Source organism: Schistocerca nitens, chromosome 9 (genome assembly GCF_023898315.1).
Source record: "Schistocerca nitens isolate TAMUIC-IGC-003100 chromosome 9, iqSchNite1.1, whole genome shotgun sequence".
Taxonomy (NCBI): domain Eukaryota; kingdom Metazoa; phylum Arthropoda; class Insecta; order Orthoptera; family Acrididae; genus Schistocerca; species Schistocerca nitens.
In genome coordinates, this window is record NC_064622.1 from 330,925,429 (window position 1) to 330,946,834 (window position 21,406).

The following is a 21,406-nucleotide window of genomic DNA, read 5'->3' on the forward strand; positions in this document are numbered from 1 at the left end:
TACAGACACTTCCCTCACGATAGATTTCCTCATTTGCACAAACTGGCGGCTACAATAATATCAATGTTCGGTTCCCCGTATGTTTGTGAACAACTGTTCTCTGCAATGAAATGTAACAAGACGCACCTGAGAAACGCATTGTCTGATCGAAATTTAAACTGCACGCTGCGCCTAAAATGCACAAGAACAATTACTCCGAACATAGACGCAATTGTAAAGGGCAAAAAGTACAAGATAACCGAGAATCCCACACTTCAGTGACACCTTTTATTGTGTAACAGTTCACAAATTAATACGAATGTAGAGGCATACACTAAGCTAATAAAATTATGTGGCATGTGTACATTCTCCTTTATTTGTTTCATTTGTCGCAGTAATAATTCGTGAGTGACATCCCTGCAGGTGGCCGCGGATTTACATTGACTGGTGGCAGCTGTTGTGTGCCACACGTGACTTTCCCCACTCTCCGCTCTGGTCCCGTAGTGGGGGTAGCGTGCTCGCGCTGCTCCGTGCTCGCGCCTTGCTGCTCACAGCTTGCTCCGCGAGCACGTATGTTGTGAAGCCCTGGGGTAATCTGTTTCAACTGAACCGATCATTGACTGGGAATTGTTATGTTACGCCACTTGCAGACCATTTGCAGCCATTCATAGACACCATGTTTCCAAACAACGATGGAATTTTTATGGATTCCAATATGTCACACTGGGCCACAACTGTTCACGATTGGTTTGGAGAACATTCTGGTCTAGCAAATGACTTGGCCACGGAACACAGCCGAGAGGTCAGTTCGTGCACAAAATCTTACACCGGCAACACTTTTGCAACTATGGATGGCTACAGACGCAGCGTGGCTCAATATTTCTGCAGGAGACTTCCAAGACTTATTGAGTCCACGTCACGTCTACTTGCTGCACTACGGCGGGCAAAAGGGGGTCAGACACGATATTAGGAGGTACCCGATGACTTTTGTCACATCAGTGTATGGTCGCTCCGGCCAGGTGTGTTACCGCAGGATGTAGGCTCCCATCATGTAGTCAGATGAGGCAACTCAGTCAATCACAGAGCGCAGAACTTCGTATTGCATGGTCCTGTTCCGGCTCTAATTCAACTCCCAGCCGCACGAGTTATGTCTGTTTTAAGGTTTATGGCTTATTTTTGGTATGCAGTGAGAGTGATGGGAGCGCCATTTTCACTCGATCTGTCATATTTCATATTTGTACTCTGGATATGTTCCTAACAGTAGTTTCAATAGTCGATATGTTACGCAACAGATGTACTGAGTACAAGGGCTGTGATCTTTAGCTGTCAGTAATATTGTCGTTGCTGTAGGATTCGGTGAGAAGAGAGTGAGTGATTCAGGTTTAGTCCCACTACAGAGCGGACTGGAAACAGATTACGGAGCATAGAGATAGAGATAAATGCTGAATTTTGGAAATATGATTTGGTGAAGATCCATTTGAGAAGTATGAAGCTTTTTGGTAATGTTATTACTGCTTTGCTTGCCTGCAGGTAATGTTTACGTGTTTGGAAAAGGGGAAGTTTTAGTAGGGCTTTTTCTTTATTGACTAGGTTTAATTAGTTTTATTGTTCGGACGTGATTGAGTAAATTTATCAATTCACGTGGCTGCACTCAGAAGCAAATTTCCCACACCTTTACCATTTCAATAACTAATTTCATGGAAGAGTCATATTTGTAATAATATGCAAGCTATGTATAGATGCTTGCAACTGATAAGGAAGGTATCAGTATTTCAATGTAGATTTTGAATGCTAGTCTCTTTTACATCATTTACTAAATGCAGTACCCTCCACCGTCTCCTCATGAAAATTTGCTTTTGAAAATTTGTGCCAACGGACCTCACTTCGCAGAATATAGTGACTAAATCTGAAGCTTACTGTTCCTATCATAGTTGCACGTCCTCGCATTTCACTGTTCAAGGCTTTCTTTTATTTAGATGGTTTGCTGCTCCACTATATTTCAATTTTGTTATTTTCGAACAGCAGCGAATTTACATTGCCTCAGGTAAGTCTTGAAGATGTTTTAGGTCCATTTTAACACCACTCAGGAAACAATAAAATCATCCACAGTCAAGTTTTTCATTTCAAAATTAATATCAGGTTTAGTTTACGTAGCGTTCAGTTCAGATTTATTTCTTATGCAGACAGCCTCATTTTAACAGCGCAGTGTTACGTCTACGTGTGTATTATTTAACGTTTGGAATTTTCTTTCGTCCGTTTGTGCACACAGATTTACCGGGAATTTTGATATAAACATTTTTTTATTTATACCTTAAAAATTCGATTTGTAAGTTTATGTAGCATTTTTATTCTGTCAGCTTTGTGTGTCTGAACTGAGGCGCCTTGCCACGGTTCGCGCGGCTGCCCCCGTCGGAGGTTCGAGTCCTCCCTCGGGCATGGGTGTGTGTGTTGTCTTTAGCGTAAGTTAGTTTAAGTTAGATTAAGTAGTGTGTAAACCCAGGGACCGATGACCTCAGTAGTTTGGTCCCACAGGAACTTACCACAATTTTTTTAATGTGAAGTTTTAGGTTTTCTGATTAGTTTGGTAAAAATAAATTCAAATTCAAATACAGTTATACAATTTCTGGTAGTTTTGGCAACTCATTTAATCAGATAGCGTTTCCTTAATTGCAACACTTGCATTGTTCAAGATTATAACACAGACTCGACATGAAGTTAAAGATGGGAAACCAGTTCAGTCCAGTAATGTTATAGTTCACGGTATTCAACTTATTATTATTTATTTTTATTTAGAAAAGTTACACGTTGTCTGGCGTGCATACCACTCGGCTAGTTGTAAAGGTCTGCCTGAAACACAACGCAATATAACGCACTGGATGACGTTAAGGATGCTACTACCATCAAACATGCGGACAAGCTTGCTCGGTAGACTTGTGGACTTGTGGACAGCATCCCAAACATAATCCAAGACTGTTACAGTTCATGAGATGAAGAAATACATAGCCTGCAGCAGGTTTTCCTTTAACGGTTGTGCAGTTTTGAACAGATGGCCTTTATTTTTGTTATGGTTTTGTTTTTACTACTCAGTAAAATAATTTTATTTGGTATCATAAGTGTTCTTTTCCATTGCCTTCTTCCCTGACGCTAATCGCAAATATGTAGATGTTGTAAAACTTCTTTTGAGCAGTTTCTCTGGAGGCCTTGAAGAACAACATTGTAGTCGAGCACTTTAACTTTCCTGCTCTTGGCAGTTGGTGTACTACGTGATGGATAAGAAATACTACCCATCGTTAAATACGTTCCATCCTAATATCGGGTTAAAATGTGATGTGTAACATTTCCTTTGAGTGTTGGTAAGTGAAGCAGATGGAGCGTTGGAATGGGACGTGTGCAGTAGAGTACCGCACACGGATCTGCGCTTACAAGATAAAAGTTGTCACAATCTTGCACAACGTGATGGTCTGCTGCATACCCTGATTCATGACTGAATGTGTATTCATGAAAAATAAACTACCACGTATTTCAGCTAAGGAGTCTTCAGCACAAAGAACAATTAGAAGAAACTGAGGTACCTACTCCTAGGGCCTTCGTTCTATACTTCGGTCACATTTTTTAAGAACTAGAAGAATACTGTGAAAGACGAAACACTAATTGTGTCTTTCGTCCACATGCAAAATTCAGGAACTTGGTGCGTCCATTGAAGAAAGGCCTCGGTTTATCAGCTCCAGCGTCAGTGAGGAATGGCGTATTTGGCCAGACGTCTGACTTGATGCGTAACTGTTGCAACGTACACCATACTCTTGGACTTCCTTTGCAGTCGCGTATACTGTAATAATAGAAAGCACTGCTGCTTCTGGAACAAGACGTATTTTAAAAAAAAATTCTATTTGTTATTTGGTCAAAATCGCAAATAGAATGCCTGCACTTGTAACATGGTTTAAAGGCAAATGCTGTATTAAGTTTATGAAGGGATACGTGTGTTTCAACATAGCTCTGGAATATGCGGAGGAATTTGAAATTTGTTACATATGTGACCTAGTACCAGGGAACAATTAATCTGGCACTACGATGACTCTAGACCACCAATAAATGCGAGGAAAAGGGTGATCCAAAAATAATATCATTGTGAGGTAAATAGAATTTGGGACTCATAGTGTCTCCCGCGGGAAATTAATTTTTCTTGCTCAGTAGGAGCATTTTTCTTGCTTGTAGGAGAACTAAAAATGTTATGTATATTCGATTTAATTAATTTAATAATCAATTTGGAAAATTTAGTACTTGTTAATTTGTGCAGTGTATTTGTACACTGGAATACAATTAGATAAATAACGTTTGCTTTTACATCGATCGATTTAATTCCCTTTGTCCATCTCATAAACTGAAGGGTCAGAGAAATTGGTACACCTGCCTAATATCGTGTAGGACCTCAGCGAAACGCCGAAGTGCCGCAACACGACGTGGTATGGACTCGACTAATGTCTGAAGCAGTGCTGGAGGGAATTGACACCATGAATCCTCCAGGACTTTCCATTAACCCTTCACAGTAGGAGGGAGTGGAGATCTCTTCTGAACAGCGCGTGGCAAGGATTCCCAGATATGCTCAATAATGTTCGTGTTTGGGGAGTTTGGTGGCCAGCGAAAGTGTTTAAACTCAGAAGAGTGTCCATGGAGCCACTCTGTAGCAATCCTGGACGTGTGGAGTGTCGCATTGTCCTGCTGGAATTGCTCAGGTCCGTCGGAATGCACAATGGACATGAATGGATGCAGTTCAAATGGCTCTAAGCACTATGGGATTTAACATCTGAGGTCATCAGTCCGCTAGACTTAGAACTACTTAAACCTAGGACATCACACACATCCATGCCCGAGGCAGGATTCGAACCTGCGACCGTAGCAGCGGCGTGGTACCGAACTGAAGTGCCTAGAACCGTTCGGCCACCGTGGCCGGCTGGATGCAGTTGATCAGACAGGATGGTTAAGTAAGCGTCACCTGTTAGAGTCGTATCTAGACGTATCAGGGGTCCCATATCACTTAAGCTGCACGCGCCTCACACCATTACAGAGCCTCCACCAGCTTGAACAGTCTCCTGCTGACATGCACGGTCCATGAACTCATGAGGTTGTCTCCATACCCATACATGACCATTCGCTCGATACACTTTGAAATGGGACTCATCCGACCAGGTAACATGTTTCCGGCCATTAACAGTCCAATATCGGTGTTGACGGGCCCAGGCCAAGCATAAAGCTTGAAATATGTGACAAGTTCCGGAAGTGTTGTACTCATGTCACGTTGAACGAATCCCTTCAGACGTCGTTGGTCCTGTTCTTGCAAGATATTTTTCCAGCCGCAGCGATGTCGGACATTTGATGTTTTATTGGATTCTGATATTCACGGTACACTCGTAAATGGTCGTACGAGAAAATCTCCACTTTATTGCTACGCTACCTCGGAGAAGCTACGTCCCATCGCCCGTGCGGCGACTATAACACCACGTTCAAACTCACTTAAATCTTGATAACCTGCCATTGTAGCAGCAGTAAAGTATCTAAGAACTGCGCTCTACACTTGTTGTCTTATATAGATATTGCCGACCGCAGAGCCGTATTCTGCCTGTTTACATCCTTCTGTATTTGAATACGCATGCCTACATCAGTTTCTTTGGCGCTCAGTGTATATAACTGGGCTCAGTAACTAGGCAACGGTAGGTAAATATCAAACGGTAGGTAAATATCAAAATATTAAAACGAACTCACACTTTATGATTTCCTATTTTAAACTCTCAAACCATTACAAAGAATCCACTGACCACTAACAAAGTAATGTTGACGAGTATGTGGGTATCAGAAAAATAGAATTGGTAGTGTTAAAGGTACAGGGCGTTTAAAAAAGTGTCACATATTCCTGCAGGGGGTGGTACTGGTCAGAACTAGAAGAAAGTTTCTATGATTATATGTCCATAAACCAATGCCTGTAGTATTCGGTGTATCAGGTCGTCGGAACATATGGCATAGTAAATTACTAGAATATGCACGTGTGGGCAGACGTAAATCTACAGGCAAGTATGGAAGTGAGGCATCAGAATCGCTCCAGTATCAATGAATGGACGGCAACTGTCGGTGACAGACTTATAGCGACATACACTTTGCCAAACAGATTAACAGGTGCTATCTCACTGACATCTGCACGGTGAATTACCAGCGCTATTGCAGAACGTTATCCTCGCAGAAAGACGACTGTCGCTTGTGCACGATGGGGCGCCACCTCATTTTCTACGGATCGTGCAGTGCTACCTCCCCACAAATTAGCATCGGCGATGGAATGATCGAGGAGGTCGGGTAACATGGCCTGCCCCACCGCCGGCTCTGAATCCGTTGGATATCTATCTTTGGGAACATTTAAAGGCTTCGGTATAAGCTTAGCCTATCGAGAATCTGAAGACGTTACAGGAGCCTGTGACCAATACATGTCACACAATCCCAATGCAGCCAGATGTATTTGCGAGAGTACGTGCTAACTGCGAAGAAGGAGGCAATCATATAAAACCGATCGCTCGTGGAAAGATCCGCACCTGAACGCTGGAAAGCTGCACAAGTTAAATCAGTACCCAAGAAAGGAAATAGGAGCAATCCGCTGATTGTCCATTTGCAGCAGGATTTTGGCACGTGTGCCGTGTTCGACCTCTAATCAAATTGCGTACCTATGCACTATCGTCTCAGTTGTGCGACTGCATTCATGATTTCCTGTCAGAGAGGTCACAATTCGTAGTAAATGACGGAAAGTAACTGAGTAATACAGAAGTAAAATCTGGCGTTCTCCAAGGAAGTGTTACAGACCGCTTGTTTGCAGACGATGCTGTCATTTTTCTTCTTGTAAAGTGCTCACATAATCAAAACAAAAAGGATTTAGGCAAGATACTGTATCTGTGTGGTGCGGAAAGTGGCAGTTGTCTTTAAATAATGAAAAGTAAGAAGTGAACCACACGAGTACCAAAAGGAATCCGCTAAATTTCGATTGCACGACATATCACACAAATCGAAATGCTGGAAGTTCAACTAAATGCTTAGGATAGACGGAAGGCAACGAAAATATTCAGAGAAAGGGAGCTGGTTTTGTATTATCGTGAAATAGGGAAGAGAGCGCCACGGGTATGATACGTGTATTGGAATGGCAATCATTAAAACAAAGAGATTTCTCTTTGCGCCAAGATCTTCCAAAGATATTTTAATCACGAACGTTCACCTCAGAGAGTGAAAATATTTTATTGGCGCCCCCCTAAATAGGAAGAAATGATCATCATAATGAAGTAAGAGAAATCAGCATGATATAAGTGTTGATTTTTCCCGAAGCCTGTTCGAGAGTGGAATGGTAGAGAAGAAGCTTCAGGTTGGTTCGATGAACCCTCTGCCAGGCACTTAATTGTGAATTGCAGGGTAATGATGTATACATAGAAAGATGTGCCGCGATGCACGGTAAACCCCTTGAAACGTCCCCTTTGAAAAAATTATACATGACTGTGCTTAACCTGACACACAATATGTTTTTTAGCGCAACGCAATCTGACTTTCAAAAAAAAAATCCCTACAAAAAAATGGCCCTGACTAACATTAACCTATACCTTTCACAAATCACTTACCTCAGAAAAATCTTTCTTACTGGAACTACTGCAATACAGCGAGCGCCACTACTGCCAGCTAAATAAAAGATTCAAACTACGGAAGGCACTAACTACTGATAGGCATAGTTAGCAAATGAAAGATTTTAATAGAAAACAAACAATGTATTTACCTTAATAGTCATAATATATATAGCAGTTCATGACCAATTTCAAAACTCCGCCATCTCTCTCCCTACATTCACCACTGCTGGCGGCTCACCTCCAACTGCGCAACGCTACGCGCTGTTCACAGCCAGCTGCCTAACACTACAATGGCGAGTATTACAACAATGCAAAGCAGCCACAGACTGCACACAGCACAGCCAGTGATTTTTATACAGAGGTGGCGTTACCAATAAAAAACCTAAACAGCCTACTTACATAGCCCCCATGCTCCCCACAAAAAATTTTACAAATTGTTTTGGGCAGTGGCCAATAATGATTTGATAAAAAATTTTTATAATTACAATAACAAAGATATCAATTGCACACACTTATTGATACAATGTTGGTCAAAAGCTAAACTTTCTCACAGTCCGTAAAGACAGTCCTGATCGTTCATCACGGTAAAATAGTAGTGTTTTTCTCAAAGTCTGAGCAGTAGAAGAAAATGCACACGAAAGTAGTGGATTTCCATGCAGTCTTGAAGAAGTAGTGTTGTCCTTCCAACGAAAAGACAGTGCTGACTCTTGACATGCAGACAGGTAATGGGCCACAACAGAGCAAACCCATAGCGGAGTCAGTCGACGTTTTGAAGAATATTGGTACGTAGATCATCACAGAGTAGACCCACTGTAGTCCTGGTAGAGATTACGGTATTGGTGGGCCACCAGAGGTGCAGACCCACTGCAGTCCTTGTAGAAATAATGGTATTGATGGATCATCAAAGATGTAGACCCACTGTAGTCCTTGTAGAGATAATGGTACTGGTGGGTCATCAAAGATGCAGACCCACTGTAGTCTTTGTAGAGATGGCCAGCAGCCATCTGTTGTGACTGTGCAGGTGCACAATCACCATTGAAGAGTCTTGTGGCTAATATAGCAAGTCCATAAACCACCACTTAATCACTCACAAAGTTTTTGGAATTGTCCTTAGAACCAGCAATGCTGTTATCCAGTCCCTTGCTGAATTATTAACACACGTGCAAACACTAACAGTCCCTACTTCTCACATATTGTCCATATACAATGACCAACATAAACGTGTGCAGTGAAATGTAACTTACAAGTTAATAATATGATGAACTGGTGTCAATTACAATTTTATAACATGAGAATACAATTACAAAGATACAGAAAACATCATTAAAGAACATAATAATACAGATAACATTTGTAGTAAAACAGGCTTTACAAAAGAATAGAAATAGACATATACATCAGTGTTACAGGAATTATGACATAAGTAAATAAATAAAATAATGAGAATAGTTTTCGAAACATTAATTTCACACATGAGCATTAAAACAGAACAGAATAAATAATGTCTAAACATCTTGACAAAGAAAATAACATAGTTGTTGAAAAATTCTAAAACATAAGTCTTATCAGATAAAAATTAAAAGACAGGAAAAAAACATAAATACCCAAGGGTACACAAACATATAGCGGAATAACACAAGGAAAGGACAGGGTTTCTTTTACTGCAGTATTTTGCAAACAAAACTTTCTTTACTTCTCGGAGATCTCCCTTCGTTCCTCATTATTTCCAAAAAGTCCTATCTATACCTGTTTTCTGTACTTTTTTCGTATGACTTCTCAATGCATTTCTTCCAATTCATCGCAACTCATTCTCTTATATAGTCTACCCCCTCTTAAGCTAACTTAAATCTACTGAGCTCAGATGCTAAACTAGGGATCGAGGCAATGCAGCAGCACAAAACAATTAACACAAACAGCAATGATAAAAAATACAAAAGGCAAAGCAAGCAGCATAAATTACAACTAATATAAGGCAATGAGCAGCAAACAAGAAAAATAAATCAGTAGTAAAACTGGCTTAAAAGAATAATACAAAGTGAAATTTAGTAGCACTATGCAAGGCAAAAAGCAGCAGCATCTAAACATGACAAAGCTCAAGCAGAAAAAATACTACACTAAAGACAACAATGCAGATAAGGGAAATGTCTATTCACATCTTAATGTCTATGTAATTAAAGTGGTGCACCACAAAAACTAATTCTACAAAAATTACCAAGTACACGAAAAGAAAATTATATATGCAGTTACTGTTATTAGTCCCTTCTTATTGTTCTTTCCATTCCAAGAGTTCCTTTTTTTAAGAATGTGGATTACAAAATTATTATTTAATAGATCTGTTGACAGAAAGTGTTCACATTAGCAAATGCATTTTATTTTATAAAAGCAATGCTGCATCACAGCTGGAAACTAGATATCAAATGAAATAAGCAACTACGAAAAGCAAAGCATAAAAATATCATTCAATAGTCATGTGACATTTCATAAGTTAGTAGAAATTCTCTCAACTCTTGTAGAAAGACACTTGTCCTAATCAGGTGTGCAGTTGTACGAATATTTCCCATCAATTCATAAGCATTTCAGTAAGTAGCACAAAATACGAGTAATCATATATTTCCAAGTAATGAGCGTGTCGTATTTCCGATGCTTTCTACAAAGAAATGTCAATAGCGAGGTTAATGGCCTCTTTTTTTTTCTCCTAATGGCTGTTTCTCCAGGTGGCTGGCACAGGTGGCCGCTCAAGACGCATTGCGTCAAGGTCACTTACCTTTCTTACCGAAATATTTACGACAACAGTTTCCGCTACAGTGGCAGTCTCGTATAAAAATATTTCACAGGTCAAGAATTTGCGTTACAAATCTGTAGAAACAAAATCCTATTGATATAACAGTGTTCAAAACGTTTTCGTCGGAATTGTGATACATTCATGCATTTACACACATTTCATAACTCTTAAAGTACGATTTTTGGTTTCCAACAACCTTTTTCACAAATCAGCGTCCCTAACCACTACTCATTATTTCTTACCTTATTCGTCGACACTTCTTCAATATTTTATGATAACAGATATGTAGCATACTCAAATAACTCATATAGCATCAGCTTATTGTCCATAAACATACCGCAACAGCATAATACACATAGTCATCGTAATAATAACATCATAACACTTCAGTCAACTCTCCAAATCGTCGTAGCTTCCTCCAATAATTTCAAAACCTAAAAAAAATTCTCTGCTCATGTCAAAAGTGTCATCTGCCTCAAATGTACTTTAAAATCATGCTCCCTTACCAAATACATCATTCAAAGCTCTTATAGTATCATAATGGTTCCGAAAAAATATGAACAATTCACGAAGTACAGACAAAAATACAATTTCGTAAGTGTGAAGTAATCCAACTCTGTAATTGCGTAAACATGTGTCACTGACGTAGTAAAAAAAAAATGTTTATCTCTCAGTTAAATGGTCAGATAGCTGTGTAATTTGTGTTAGAGAAATATGGTACCGATGTGTAAAGTTGTATAAGCAAATACCATATTAGCTAGGGCTCCTTGTGCTTGCCAAACACATAGTACACAAAGTAAGTGTGTACCCCCCTGAGGATTAATGTAATTATACCCTCAGGTGTTACAGATTACAGCAATGGAATGAAATGTATCACGGAAAACCTTTGTATCATTGTACTTCAAATATCTTAAAAAATGCATGTTTTAAGTGCGAAATTAATCACTCAAATACGTGTCCTGTAGCGCTAAATGTGCGTCTTGCTGTAAGATAATCTCTGTGGAAGTGTCGTAGTTATCGTCATCCGAAAGCTAAGTTCTGCAGAAGCCAATGTACTTACCTCATGATACACCAAATTTCAAGTAAACCAAAATGTTGCATTAAAATCTCATTAGCAGTACTGGTAAATGTTCTAAGTATGTGAGCCTTATAGTCGTTACGTAATCGTGCAACTAACAAGCAAGAATGTACACACACAATAACACTGTGACGTCTGTTCACTATAACAATGCATTCGTAATTTCTGTTTAAAAATGTTCCCTAGGTTCTAGACTGGATATTTAACTTCAAACATTGTTGCATGGTAACAGTTTCTAAGTCTGACAATGCATACTAGAAATGTGAAGTGAAAAGTTTTATGGCAAAGACAAAGTTAAAAAGCAGATTATATCTCAATAAATGGTTTTACCTGTGAAGTGTGGTGCAATCCTTTACTCTACATAGTACGTAGACTTTCAACTGAAAAGCAATTGTCATGTTATATACGTCGGTAAGGAATGCTAAATCTTTTCTCAAGGTTAGCGTCTGTGATATTTTTCTCTGAGCCAGCCGGCGCAGGTGGCTGCCTGCGGTGCGAATCATTGTCTGTTCCTTTATTGGCGCGCGCCGTTATTGGGATTAGGAGACCTAACTTCTACAAATTCGCCTTGCCGAGAGGGCCCAGCTCTGTTAGAATCCCGCCAGTTCTGATGAAATTCAGGTCTGTCGTTATGTCGGTAGTTTACATAGTTTCTTTTCTCTCTGTCATGTGGTGCAGAATTTCTCCTGGAATCGTAACTGCGCGGTGGACCGTTGCGTCTGAAGTTATTCTGTCTCCCTTTATAATAATTGTTTTGGTACCCATATTGTCTGTTTCTTTGGTTATCTCTGTCATATTCATTGCTACGGAAATGCGAGGTTTCTCTGTAACTGTTATTACTCTGCCAGTGGTTGTCATATGGGTGGTGTCTGTTTTGGTCACGATATGTGTTGTGAGAATAGCCTTGTCGTGTCCAGTTATTATTTCTGTCATCGCGGAATTGTGACGGATGTGACCTGTAATTGTTGTGCTCCTACTTTCGCGTTCTGCGAATGTCAGTGTCAATTTCCAGTTCTTGTAAGAGCCCCTGAAAAGCTTCAATGTCATCTTTGCAACGTCCTGCCTAAATAATATGCCATAAATGTTCAGGTAATTTGATTAAGCAAATGCGGATGAGTTCTGAGGGGCTGTATGGGTTTGAAAGATACTGATTCTTATGCAACATGTCTTCAAAATATTTCACAAGACTGGAAAATTCAGATTGTTCAAAGTGTTTCATCATCATGATGCTATGTTTTACTCGGTCTTGTGTAGCTTGAGACCAATATGCTGAGAGGAAGGCATGGTAAAATTCTCCTTCACTGTGACAATCGTGAATGACCGATCGCATTCTTAAAGCTGGTTCATTCTCTAAGTAGCCACACATAAATTCTAATCTGTGTTCTAACGACCAGTTGGGAGGAAAACAATGAGAGAATTGATGGAGCCATGCTTATGGATGAATGTCGTTGCCAGAATTCTTAAATGTTTTGAATTTACGTGTAGTAATGAACAGCTTATAGTCAAAATCATCATGTCGGCGAGTCGCATAGCGGTCATTGTTACGTCGTTTCGGCGGTTCCATTTCAAAATTCGGTGCACCTTGCCAATTTCTGTCATAATTTCCGAAATGCGCTGTGTTATTATTTTGTGTCCCTCATCCCGTATTGGGGCGCGAGTGTCCTCTGAAATACGTAATTCTTGTATTACCTGTGTCAGCTGATCTTGTACTTCCCGGATTTCTCTTTGGTGTTGCGTATTAATTTGATTCAGATTTTGTTTCAGTTTCCTAATTTGTTCACACTCTTCTGTCTTATTAAAGACTACCGGTTTTGTGTCATTCAGATTATCATCTACCTTCGTAGATAAAGTATTTAGCTGATCCGAAAGTTCAACTACTTTCTCTGATAATGAACTAATTTCCTCCATGTGTCTTTCTGAACCAATTTTCAGAGTATCTACTGTGTCCTTTAAGTTTTCTTGAGATTTTGCAAGTTGCGTAACCGAATCGGTAGATGCAACTGAGTCAATTTTAGCTTGCAGGGTCTCATGATTTTGATGAACAATAGTTTGCAGTTCTTTTATGGCTGCTTCGTGATTCTGTAATGCATTTTCATGCCGCGAAAAGATAGGTTGAAAATGCTCACAAATTTGTGTTTTTACGTCATTACAGACTTTTTGAGATTTTGATTCGATTTTATGTAACTCAGTAGTTAAATCTCCACGTGTTTGTTCAAGCGTGGTGTCTAACTTTTGAAGATTTTGTTCCATTGTGTCTAACTTTTGAAGCTTTTGCTGTGTTTGTCTCTGATTTTGTTCCATTGTGTCTAACTGTTGCTGTGTTTGTCTCTGATTTTGTTCCATTGTGTGTAACTTTTGAAGAGTTTGTTTCATTGTGTCTAACTTTTGAAGCTTTTGCTGTGTTTGTCTCTGATCTTGTTCCATTGTGTCTAACTTTTGAAGCTTTTGTCCCATTTGTTGCATTAATTGTAATAACAATGCACTGGTGTCTGAAACATGTTCCTCAGTGCTATTCGGCAATGCATTTGAACCGGCAATATTCGCAGTTCGAAAAGCAGAAAATGTGTCTTGACTTATTTGAGAAAAGGGTGAGGACGCAAAACCTGAATCTACAGTATTTGCAAGATTGTGTCCTGTCATTTCGGATTCCTGAGGTAAGCTGTTTCCGACCAATCGATCGATAATGCTTCCCTGTTCACTAATTGTTTCACTGTCTACACCATTGTTTGCAGCCTGCTCCATTTCCCTATGTGCAATTACCAAATTACTACTTTGAACATTAGTTAATTCATTACTCGGTGGCGCTAACACACTGCTTTCGTCTTCACTGTCATTTCTCAATTTAGTTTGGAGCCTAGTATTACGTTTTTCACACGCCATTATTGTCACAATATTTCACACGATAACACAGAAAAACACAATTTGAAGAGCAAAAATAAGAGAACACATTAGCATAGCACTGAAAATAATATCTAGTTAATTGCAAGGGCAGCTGCGAAATACTTGCTTCAAATCTACATGCATGCCACAACTGTTTTACTGCACAACAATGAAAAATTACAACTACAAAGGAAATTCTCTCTATAATTACGTGCTAGCAATAAACAAAAGCTACACTAATCACACAAACTACAAGAAATAATCAGAAGATTCCAGTGAGGTATCCTGGCAGGGTCGCCATATGAAACGTCCCCTTTGAAAAATTTATACATGACTGTGCTTAACCTGACACACAATATGTTTTTTAGCGCAACGCAATCTGACTTTCAAAAAAAATCCCTACAAAAGAATGGCCCTGACTAACATTAACCTATACCTTTCACGAATCACTTACCTCAGAAAAATCTTTCTTACTGGAACTACTGCAATACAGCGAGCGCCACTACTGCCAGCTAAATAAAAGATTCAAACTACGGAAGACACTAACTACTAACAGGCATAGTCAGCAAATGAAAGATTTTAATAGAAAACAAACAATGTATTTACCTTAATAGTCATAATATATATAGCAGTTCATGACAAATTTCAAAACTCCGCCATCTCTCTCCCCACATCCACCACTGCTGGCGGCTCACCTCCAACTGCGCAACGCTACGCGCTGTTCACAGCCAGCTGCCTAACACTACAATGGCGAGTATTACAACAATGCAAAGCAGCCACAGACTGCACACAGCACAGCCAGTGATTTTTATACAGAGGTGGCGTTACCAATAAAAAACCTATACAGCCTACTTACACCCTGCCTATAGTGTCTACTTCTACGTAACAGAAAAATGGGATTGAGAGTAGATGTTGGCACAAATCCCAACAGGCATTGTTTCTGGACATACCACTATACGGACTTTTCTTCTAGTTTTGACTTGAAGGTATATATGACACTTCTTCTTAAATACCTTGTATAATTGACGGGAAGCTATCAGTGCAGTATAATTCCTCGGCCGATCGTTGTACTTTAAAGCGGGTGTTAACGCACTAAATCGTCCGGAAAAACAAGATGTGTGAGACGGTATCGACTTCCAGGCGCAGACACAGACAAATGGCTCCTCAGAGTGGAGGCGTACGCTTCCGTTTTTACGGGAGATTCCATCCCCGGAGGCTCTCTACAGCTCTGTCCCTACCCCCTGCGCCTGCCGCGAATATTGCAGTTGAAGCAAACACTGGGTGACCCATTTCCTATGTGGCTCGACCGGAATATGTCTCACGGGAAACGGCAGCTAGGGAAATGAAAGTCATTGTGCCCACAGTATCACAAAGGAGATGGGTGCCACTAACTCAACGACTGTGAATTTTAAGTTGGATATATTCTATGAGAAACCAAGAATTAAATTAAGCGATATTACTACCGGTAAGCACGGCTCTTGCAAGGAGTTCTTATTCGAGATTTCAGCTAAGACGTAGGGTACCTCCACCGTATGGTTACTTGCGGAGTATCTATGTAGATACAGATGTAGATATCGCCACATGCTGCCAACTGTGTTCTGAATCTACAAGTACACTGCTCAGCAAGGCTAAGTGATTACTCGGCAATAGCGGGAATTAACCTGGGCATGTCACTAGGTACAGTCACATTGCAATCCAAAGTAACACACATTGTTACCTCGCAGTGCGAGCCCGAAAAGTGGTCGAAGAGGATACATTGGGTTACAAAACTTAAGGACAAAAGTGACTTTGGCATGATGCATCACTGTCAAGTAACATAGCTCGATGGATCTTGGACCATACGTAGAAAGAACTTTTAGAGCACAGTACAGAAGGTAGCAAGTAATACGCCATGATGCGAACAGAAAAGACACTTTTATTCTAAGACGGTAATTATACTTAAGTCACCACGACTCATGACGGTCTCCTGTGCACTACAAAAGGTGGAACATGGTTCTTAATAGGGTGTGTGTGATCACTACGGATGGCAATACATGCACTGGTACGTGTTCCCATGCTGTCCACTAGGTTGCTAAGGAATTCTTGCGGGAAGGCGTTCCATTTCTTCACCAGCGCGGCTGACAACTATTTAAACTAACTCGCAAAATTACGCTTTGTAATTCAGTGAAATAAATAATCTCTCATTTACATTCGAATCTGTTAACCTTTTACCGAGCAGTACTCTGAAATGCCACACTCGCAGAAAAGCAATGCTTAGATTACGTAAAACGCGCGTATTGTACATTATTTTGGACCTTATGGGTGTTCAACGGCGAGGTCATCAGCGCCTAAACTTTAGTATCGAGTTCTTTATTTATTACTAATCATGTGAGTTACATCTCCACATGAATCTTTCTCTGGTATCAAAGCTTAACAACTGTTCATTTCTATAGAAGGCTTAACATCCCGCTATCCATGCTACTATGTCTTTCGTTCATCTTCCTTATTTATGTATTCTAGTCCAGATACAGCATATTTTTCTATGTATAGCATATTTTATTCGACTTGCCGAAAGTCTCTTTTTCGAATTTAACATTTGATTGTAGAGGACATCCAGTGGCTGCGCATGCCACATCATTATAATGAAATAAGAGACAATCGGTGGGGAGGACACAACGATTGTTTAAAATCTGTAGGATTCAAGACAGTCTTCGATCGCAAAAACTTTTTCCTTGTTTTATAACCGGTTTCGATCTACATGATTGCCAGATAGGTGTAGAAAAGACAAAAAGAATGTGCAGAGTTATCAACGGGAAGACTATATTAATATACAACTGCAATGGAAGCAGCATGTACGTAAATGACATGAGAAGCTGCTAAAACTGGTCATATCTGACTTGCTAAATTTGTATATGAATACAAAAACTTCTAAGGAAGATAGGCACCGTCAAAAATGTAAAAAAATGGTGAAACCGTATTATAAACAAACTTAAATCACTCGTAGTGTATGGCCAATGCCAGCATATTGTGCTTTCCCTCTTTCTCTCTGTCTTTTTTTTCTTTTTCTTTTAAAGAAAAATGTATGTTCAATGTTTTTTCTGTTGATACATTCCACATCTTGACGTTTCTCGTGAATATGATCTATGAAACACTTAACTAACTAACTAACCTGCATCTTTACATCATCTGACTGCGCCTCTCTTGATTACAAGATCTTTTTAAGTCTTATAAACTGGTTTAGAAAGACGGGTCAGGTGTTGTATAAAGAGTTCTAGATCCTCCTCATCTCCTTTATGTGCATGCTACATACAATACTGTTGTGTAGCACTGCAATGCTCCCACTCATCATTATGCAAATTCCTCTTGTTTCTTCTAGAGGTCCGAGCGTTTACAGGCCCTAATTAAAGTGCAGGAACTCACAAAGGTTCAGTGTGGGTTGTAATTATCGTATGGCAACGAAAACTGGTACATATTCTAAAGCGCGATTTGCGTTGGAAAATAATTAGTACCAATTTTGGCCAGCAAATGCATATCTGGCGCTCTGAATGTAAGAAAGACACACATAATTTTTTTATGTGTAATTGATTAGGAACGGAACGTGGGTAGAAAAGGTCAGACAAGTGAGAAGGGCAAAATGTTGACTTTGTTATTAACCGCCGCTTACACAGTTTGTTCGATATGAGCACTGGAGGTATCGAAGAGATGTTACACAGCGCTAGATTTGCACCTTTTGGCCAAAATTGGAACTAATATTTTCCAGCGTAAGTCGTTTGCGCATTAACTCATTTGCATATCTATAAAGCTCCGCTAAGATAATTACAGCCCACACTGGATTTCTAAGAGTAGCTGCTTTTTAATTATAACCACCCGGAATATGGTGAGGATCATGTAGATCTGAATCAGTTACAAAACTGAACGAAAATATTTTGTGGTAAAAATTCCACAACTTTTAACTCTTGTATTCACATTTGTTTTCGATTCATTATATCTCCATGCTCGTCGTCAAATACACACACCAAAAGAAGTTTTGCATCAACCCGGTACCCAGAACGAATGAAGATAGACGTTCACTGTGGATATTGCATCACAGACACAGTCCAGTTGACTTTTCAGAGGTGTCACTAAAGCCGCCCAATTATGTAGACAACCATGCATTAGCGGCACCTATTACACGGAGGGAGTACGACAGCCGACCAGTTCCAGTCATTCCACCACGAAGGAGGCATACGGCTCGTCTGTAGTTCAACAGTGCCTAGACGGTCAATACCGCGGTATGATCTCGTCCGCATTGTTAATTTGTGCCAGAAAGGGCTCTGCAGAAGGGCAGTGTCCAGGCGTCTCGGAGTGAACCAAAGCGATGCTGTTCGAACATGGAGGAGACGCAGAGAGACATGCCTCGCTCAGTCCGCCCAGGGGCTACTACTGTAGTGGATGACAGCTAGTTTCGTGTAGCCACAGGACGTCGCGTTACGACTCAAATTGTGCGCAATGGCCTGCATGATGCGCAACTTCACTCCCGACGTCCATGGCGAGGTCCATATTTGCAACCACGACACCGTGCAGTTCGGTACAGATGGGCCCAATCGTAGAAGACGTTTTTAGATGCAACCCGGTCAGGCTGAGCGCCTTAGACACACTGCCCAGAGAGTGCAGCAAGGTGGAGATTCCCTGCTATTTTGGGCTGGCATTATGTGTGGCCGATGTACGCAGTTGGTGGTCATGGAAGGCGCTGAAACGGCTGCAAGATACGTTAATGCCATCCTCCGACCGATAGTTCAACCATATAAGCAGCATATTGGCGAGACATTCGCCTTCATAGACGACAATTCGCGCCCCCATCTTGCACATCTTGTGAATGACTTCCTTCAGGATAAACGACATCGCTGGACTAGAGTGGCCAGCATGTTCACCAGACATGAACCCTATCGAACATGCCTGGAATAGATTGAAAAGGGCTGTTTATGGACGACGTGACACACCAATCACTCTGAGGAATCTACGCCGAATCGGTGGTGAGGTGTGGGACGATCTGGACCAACAGCGCCTTGATGAACTTGTGCATAGTACGCCACGACGAATACAGGCATTCATCAGTGCAACAGGACGTGTACAGCAATCTGGCTCACCACCTTTGAAGGTCTCGCTGTATGGTGGTACAAAATGCAATGTGTGATTTTCATGAGCAATAAAAAGGGCAGAAATAATGTTTATGTTGATCTCTATATCAGTTTTCTGTACAGATTCCGGAACTGTCGGAACCGAGGTGATGCAAAACTTTTTTGATGTGTGTTTGTGGTGTCTAGGAAGTCTGCTTACTAGGTTCACTAGGCAAACATACAAAGAAATCGTGTTAATGGGATTCATTACAAAAAAGTAAATAACAATACTTAACTTTGACAATTGCACAGAAGTGTCTCAAGCAAAGGGAGACATACAAAGTAAGCAATCTTCTTCAGTATAAACAATTCCAAGTCAGTGTTACATAGGCAGTACAATCGAAGTAACTAGAATTGAGCTGCTATTGAAGTCACTAGCTTTGAAGCTACTATTGAAGTGGGTCACCAGTCCGTCGCGTCTCTTGTGTGCTCTTCACATAGGGGCCGCTGCTGTAACGTTGTCGTCCTGGAGGGAGGTCCTGTCAGCGTGCGATTGGCTGACTTCTTCTGACAGCCATCTCTTCCCTGTCGTTCCCAAATGGCGTGCCGGCGCTTGACTTTACGCCGTAACACTTTTTATTTCTTTTATATTCATATTGTTGCAGTGCAAATAATTTACTGAGCAGTGTTGAGTAAAATTGAGACATCTATGGTTAATGCAAGAGGCTACGGAAGCAAGTCAATTTGGGCCGGCCAGGTGAAGGGGCTGCCTGATGATATGACAGACTGTGTCTCTGAGGCGCCGGGCGGTGTGGCCGAGCGCTTCTAGGGGCTGCTGACCTCAGATGTTAAGTCCCATCGTGCTGAGAGCCATTTGAACCATTTGTCACCGAGGCGTCGAGACGGTTACCACATGCTATGGCCAAACAGTGACCAGAGGTGTAATAGCGCTCTGCAATAGAAATGCAGAGCCGCTGCGGCTTCGGTGGCCTGATTGCTTTATGTCTCAACTGTTGGTCTGTTATAGGTTGCATGATAAGAATCAACGCTTTGGCAAAACTAGAACAGGTCAAACCCATACAAATACTCCCCCTTTCTAATGAGAGGGATTGCAGTTTACAAGTCAGCAGCTCAAAGGGGGACCTACGACAGTCTACGAACCTACGAATCTACATAGAACGAACAGTCTCCACCTTTTCCGCTGCCGCTGATAGCTGCGGCCCTGCTACTCGCGCTGAGTCTAGTGCCCGCTGGCTGGCGGGCCGCCTGGTGGTCTATAGACCGAGCTCAGGGAGGTGCAGCCACTCAGACACCTTCTCTTGTTTGGACAAACTCCTTGTTGCCTGCCTGTTCTCACGTGGACAGGCACTGCTACGGCTGTGAGCCATCTCATTCACTGTGGTTCCACGGTGTGATTATGCCAGAGGTCCCATCCTGTGCAGCCTCTAGCGTGCGTGGTGGGTCGCCACCCGATGGTGTGGTCAGCGTACTTGACGAGTTGCTGCCATTACGACTCCACCGGCCGCGCGATGCTGCACGTTGGCGGGCCGCCTACTGATGGCGCACCTCTTCGCGGGCCACCTACTGCTTACGTCCAGATGGTGCTGGCCTCTTCGAGGATAATCGTGATTATTATAGTTTATGAACAATAAATGAATATTTTAACAACGATATTTTCATGATGATACGTCGGACGACTACCGGGCATCCACTCACCACTCTGCTGCTTCCTGAGTAGTATTCTAATGACCTCCAGACTTCAAGCCAACTCAGTTGCAGCGCCCACCACAGAGGATAGCACGGTTCCTCTGTAAGAGGTATCAGATGCTGTGGCTCACGTGTGCAGCTGGGCCCATGACTCTGTCTCCAGACACAATGTGCAGTACAGGAGTATGAATAAAGAAAAGTGTGAAGCTATTCACATGAGAACTGAAAGAAATCAGGTAAATTTCGATTACGCGATAAGTCACAC